The sequence below is a fragment of the Antedon mediterranea genome, chromosome 2 (assembly GCF_964355755.1).
Source record: "Antedon mediterranea chromosome 2, ecAntMedi1.1, whole genome shotgun sequence".
Classification (NCBI taxonomy): domain Eukaryota; kingdom Metazoa; phylum Echinodermata; class Crinoidea; order Comatulida; family Antedonidae; genus Antedon; species Antedon mediterranea.
The window spans coordinates 35978405-35985052 of NC_092671.1; the positions used below are offsets into that span (position 1 = coordinate 35978405).

At 34.3% G+C, this 6648-nt stretch overlaps 1 protein-coding gene across 1 annotated transcript in view; it reads right to left on the reverse strand.

The window, feature by feature from the left end:
- The window catches only part of LOC140040905 (semaphorin-5B-like), an 86755-nt gene extending 80427 nt beyond the window's left edge, over positions 1 to 6328 (reverse strand). Inside the window, exon 1 of the mRNA XM_072087175.1 lies at positions 6069 to 6328. The gene's annotated coding sequence lies outside the window, so the exon portion shown is untranslated. The remainder of the gene's footprint in view (positions 1 to 6068) is intronic.
- Between the last annotated feature and the right edge of the window lie 320 nt (positions 6329 to 6648).

Genomic DNA, 6648 nt, shown 5'->3' on the forward strand with positions numbered 1-6648 from the left:
GGTACTAAAAAATACGGTATAAAAAATACCGTATTTTATACCGTATTTTTATACCGTATTTTGAGCAGTTACAGCAGAAACAGGCCCATAGACTCTCTTTTCCCAGACATGATTTGGAGTGTGCGCATGTGCCCAGTCCGAGTTTCCAAACACCCATTTTTTCAGCCGTGTAGTAAACTAAAAGCTACCGCATGGTAACTGTTTCCCAATGCTTCTGTTCTCTTGAATGTAACTGCCTAAAGGAACGGCACGAAAACCTTAAGAGTTACCATAATGAGAAATATTATTTTAAACCAAAACCAACCCGGGAACATGAACTATACCATTTGTGGAAAATTTCTACTTTTCAAGTTACAACTCGCTCTTCGAGGTGAAAGGGCTATTGTCGGTTTATCCAGGTATGCTAGGCATGAAATAGACATTATAAACAAAACCAATCACTTGCTTATTTTGTTAGGCAAAAAATAATGAAAAAACAGTCAATAAACAAAAAAGAAACTTATATTAAATCTAGTACATACTTGATTCTCCACTGGTGTCCAGGTAATTAGTGTACTACAAATTTGTATACAAAGGTTAAAATACTAAGAAAATCTGTAAAAACAAAGCATATTGGGCCTTGTTTTGTTAGCCAGCCAATATCCAACCACGAAGTGCATTCTGATAAAACTTAAACCTAAAATAAAATGCTCTTGCCTCTGGCTAGACAAGCCCCAGGTGGATTCAAAGATAACTCATAATAACCTATTGACCGCTTTCACCTAATATGACATCTCATCATCACTGACCGTTGTCTGCAGGTAATTGCACTCAGTACTGACCACTTTGACCGCTTTCCCTCAACCTGGTTAATCGGTAACAATAAATGTCTGTAAGTAATAATCAGGTATTGACCCAATCAGGTATTGACCCAAGCTGGACTTCACATTCGCTGATAACTGTACACTCAACAATCTGTGCATCCTAATTTGAGCTACTAATTGCTGGAACCATCGATATTGTTTCACCCAATCAGAAGATCTTAATCATTCACCAGGTAAGATACAAAGTACAGGTGTTATAGCTCAGGTAAAACAGCCGACACAGTACAGGTATCTTTTGACCAGGTGATATAGCATTAATTCATAAATGTCACATACAATCAACATGTCAGTCATTCAAGTCATATCCATCACAATTTACAATTTTTTTGAACCAACAATTCCTATGACAGAAAAAGCACACACGTTGGTTTATATCAGCTCATTCCACTTGAAAGAATGTTCTTAATTTTATCTTGTTCCACTTCCAGGTACTTTATTTTAATAAATTCAAGAATTGGGAAAATTACATTCCAATAGTACTTTTATCCAAATAAACATAAAAAATACCTAAAAATAGTTTACTATATCTTTGTAACCATTGTATGTATTAGGAAGTTCTCTGAGATAAATATTATAAAATTTAATATTAGTTATTGATCATTTATTGTATTAAAATACACAATGCTAATACACTTATAAATAAATATAAAATTGTTACAATAATCAAACGTGATTATCTTCATAATTCTTTATCTACAATGTATGAAAATGTTTAAAAGTAATAATAATATATATGAAAAGAAAGATAGGAAATTGAACTCTCAGCAGTCTAAAACAGGCATACCATGAGTCCAGGGGCACAAAAGTATAGCCTCCATGTTGTGGCCTACTTTTTATTTTGTGAATTACCAATTGGCAACAGCAGGCTGATAACACCCAGACATAGAGATGCATCTCCCTTTAAAAAATGTTAACAGAAAGTACAATTTGTCAAGGTCATTAAAAAACTAGGCCAAAAATGCATTAAAATTAAATCTAGTTATACAATGGAAATAATAATTGTAGTGTGTGAAACATTTCGAATTTCCTAGAGGAGCAATTTGTGGATTTTGCAATACAGCAGGTGCAGAATGTCATTTTTTAAACAACCACGAATTTAGAAGAAACGCTTCTGTGATCACCCAGACAATAATAATGAAATAAGACAGCAGAAATGTGTTTTAAAAGGAGTGAAATAATCGAATTGCATGGAGTATATTGCGCGGCAAAGTTTAAATATCAATCATGCTTTGGTATCGTCACTACATGATTTCTAGGCTTCCAACCAGTGCGATGCATTGTTAGCCCACACTAACTGTTTGTAGTGCAGTCCAGTGCTTCACATTACTGAGTGCAGGCCTAAACGGAATTACTATTTTAGAGCATGTAGTTATACCAAATAAAAATATACTTGCAAACTTTATTAAGATGAACAAATGTTAAAATGTGTATGCAATTTATATGATTCCTACCGTTTTCTACTTGTTCTTTAATCAGCCTCCTTAAAAGTCCATCTCAACTTATAACTCAAACAACTTTTCACCTATCATTTGTCACTAACACGCCCTCAATCTATTCTAAAGCATCATTGGCTATTAAAAGTTGCTCATCACACCACTTTTTAACTATGTATCAATTGATTTTCACATCTTTATTTATACGGATCTGGAATTTAAAGCTAATTTGAATTAAAAAACTATATATGTCACTACATTGATTCTTAATTTCTAAATTCATTTTCCCCTAAACATACCAATAACACCATACCTATATGGTTTACTTTATATTAGAAATTTAATAATGTATGTAACATAGAAATGGGTAGAAACTTTCTTTTTCATAATAAACAGATGGAAACGATCAAAAATGTGCGCGTGCCTGCGAAGACCACACCTGTTCTTTATCCATCAACCCTCTGTTGAAATTCCTTAGTAAATAATTAACTGTTCTTTAACATACAACAATATTAATGTCTCGTCTGTTGAAAGCGTCATAACTAGGTCCGTTCAGGTATCACAATTTACTATCATATAAAATGCTCTATAGCTTTAACCCTGGTTGTATCACGTCTTTAATAAGTTTAGCCTAATAGGCCTACAGTATTATAATTCGGTTTTCCAGAGTAGGCCAAGTTATAAAAGGCGGACTCAGTGTTCTTCGCAGACAATATCAACAAGGTTTTACAACCTCTTTTCGCGCCGCACTTTAGACAGTTATATTCAAGAGAACGGAATCACTAGGAAACAGTTAGGCCTGATATGCGGTAGCTTATTTTAAACTAGCGATGAAGCAAACATAAATATATCACTGACGTTTGGAACAGAGCAAATAAACAACTTACTACAAAATAGTTATCTGAGCGGTAGGCTTATAGTTTACTATAGTTATACAGATTGCATTAAAGACCGCTGATGGCGAAACTTAAAGTTGTCGAAATGATGAAATAAACTCTTCCCACACTTTTATAATTCTAAATAAAAAGAACGCATCTCATAACTATGTTCTTGTAAAATGTCAAATAACGTGTCTCAATTTAAAGCGAGCGACGCAACCAACGCAACGTAAGAAAATGCCCTTCCAATAATTGTGTTTTCCCCCGCCTGCGTGAAATCAAACTTGCGATTTTTGCAGCACCGTTGCGTCGTCGGTTCCCACTTGTGATTACGCAATACATCACTTTGCGTCGGATACGTCGCAGCGTTGCGTTCTAGTATAGTGGGAACCACGCTTTAAGCGTTTCCCACTAGAACGCAACGCAACGTAACGCAGCGACGTATCGATGCAAAGTGTTGTATTGCGTGTAATCACAAGTGGGAACCGACGACGCGACAATGCTGCAAAGTCGGTTTGATTTCACGCAGGCGGGGAAAAACACAATTATCGGAAGGGCATTTTCTTACGTTGCGTAGTTTGCGTTACGTTGCGTCGCTAGTGGGAACCAAGCTTTACCTGGTGTTACATCTATATTGAGCGCTGGGATCAGGCGCTCGGAAAGTACTCTATCCAACAACCAAAATGCAACATTGTAATTTTTTTTTCTAGAAAGTGAAATCTGAACAATTTTAAAATAAGCATGTTGGTAATAAGAAAGGTGTGAACCGGATAATAACACAACACCTGGACACAGACACGTCGGGGAATTAAAAGGAAATAATGGATTGGTTATTCATAAAAAAATACAGATACAGAAAAACAATATTATTACATACAGATGGAAGAGGATTTTAAATATGACACAAAGGCTATTACCACTTTTATATTCTTTTTCTTATAAGGACATACTTTATTAATATTAGGAGATAATTATATTGATAATGATAATGTGCGTTCACACAAAGGCACAGCACATCCGTTTTATATCAAATTATAGGTTCATGATTACACGTATGTGGTGGCGTAGTGTCTAGTTCACATGTGTAGGCGTAGTTTACGCAAGACTTACGTCAGTCACACGCCGTATGTGTGTTTTGCTTATAAATTCTTCAAAATTGTAATAAAACGAATTAAAATACATAATGATAATGTTCTATTAATTGCTCCATAATTGTATATACATTATCACCCATAATGCACCGGAGATGGCATCTTCTCTTGCATTTTAAACACGAATTAATTCCAACTGAACTGTATGTGATACGTGTTGGAAATACGCCGAATCCGCTCAGTCGGTAGGCCTACAATCAAATCAAATGTTGTTGCTCCATAATATAAGGAGTCTGCTGTATAAAGGCATCTTCTCTTGAATTTTAAACTCGGATTTATGACGCACTCTAGTACTGTACTGTATTTCCAAATGCATTTACACGATAATTAAGTGTGTAATGAATAAGCAGCGATCGAGTAAAACTGTAGGCCTACAGGAGACTGTATTGCGTAACACAAAGAGAGGCGATAATGTTATATTAATTACTCCATAATTTTATATACATTATCGGCCGCCTACATTATCAGTGACCCCTAACGCACCGGAAATGGCATCTTCTCTTGCATTTTAAACACGAATTAATTCCAACTGAACTGTATGTGATACGTGTTGGAAATACACCGAATCCGCTCAGTCGGTAGGCCTACAATCAAATCAAATGTTGTTGCTCCATAATATAAGGAGTCTGCTGTATAAAGGCATCTACTGTATGCCTACTGGTTCCAAATTAATGACACATTTTGTAGGCCTAACAATACTCCTGTATTTGATTTGTACAGATATCTCACTGATTTAATGGATTTAAGGCAATAATATACAACAATTAATGTTTATGAGTGTAATATTACAAATAATGGCATGAGGTGAATGATGAAAGGTTATATATCAATAATGAAAATCAAAAAAAGTACTATTAAACGATCGACCGTAATATTGCACGCCATGTGACCCATATTCGTCCAATCAAATGACAGGAATTTATTTAGGTGTTATATAAAATTACATAATCAATGGTGTACGGTATAAGCAACGTTACTACTAAGGTACTACCACCTACGTAAAGACACATTCACATGACTACTATGGCATTCCTGCTAGATTAATTTTATTGTACACGTGGTTCACATTTCCACGGAAAATGTACACGACTGTAATTCATTTATAAGGCAGGGAGAAAATCTTTCACATACCATAACATAACTATTAATTACATTGATGAATTTAATCCCAATCCATATTTATAACAAGAAAAATGAAATAATACTATAATAGTAGGCCTATTATTATAAATATTATTAGTAGGAAATACAAAACCAGGTATAACAGAGAGACCACCATTCCTAAAAGATCGGAAAATTCGTAATGAAAACAAATTCCGAGGAAGACAAATGAGAAATCACTATTCGACATTTTAGTCCTAAATTAAAATAACTAAATGAAGTGGGTTTGGGTACCGCTGTACCGTATGTCACATAAATCATAAGGCCCAGGGTGTATGAAAGATCACCATACGGTACGGTACTTCTACTACACATTATTCCTCTCTATTAAGTTCACACATTATACACAGTCTGATTTTTTCTTCAATACATTATATACACTACGTAGCTCCAATACCTCACTCAAACCATATATTACATTATCAATACCGGTATCGTATGGCTTTTTAGCAGACAATACAATATTACTATCAATCTTCACTTTTTTTCTACACTGTAGGCTTCTCTATAGCTGGGTTATCAACCATAGTGACATTCCATCAAGGTAAATAATAGATTTTGACAACTGACTACAATACTTACCAGAAATACACGTTATATCCTTTAGAAAAGGAACTTCATTAAAATCCAACTTTTAAAAACTCTTCCTCTTTTTATTTAGTACGATAAACGTATATAAAAATCCAGACAAGTGATAATAACACCTTACACAGATATAACAAATTGTTCAGTAAAGGCCTACAAACCAATTTTGAGGATTCGTCACAATCTAATGCCAAACACTGTCGATTTTCGATAAAAAGTCGACTTTTATGACGCACACTACTGTATTTCCAAATGCATTTACACGATTAACAATTGACTGTGTTATGAATAGGCAACGGTCGCGTCCATTCTTTTAAAACTATGAGTAATAATCGACGAGTCCAAATTTCGACTTTTTGTTTGTTTGACGTACGTAAACTATCCCTGGGGTTTGAGCAGACAGTGCGAACTAACAAATATCATTATACAATAATTTTTTAATTAAATTAAAAATATATATATTAAATAATATGCCATAATAGGCACGAATTATATTTATATTACTGAAAATAATGGTATTACATTATTTATACGTATGGGATGCGACAACTCATCCATGTTTTAGATAAATACATTT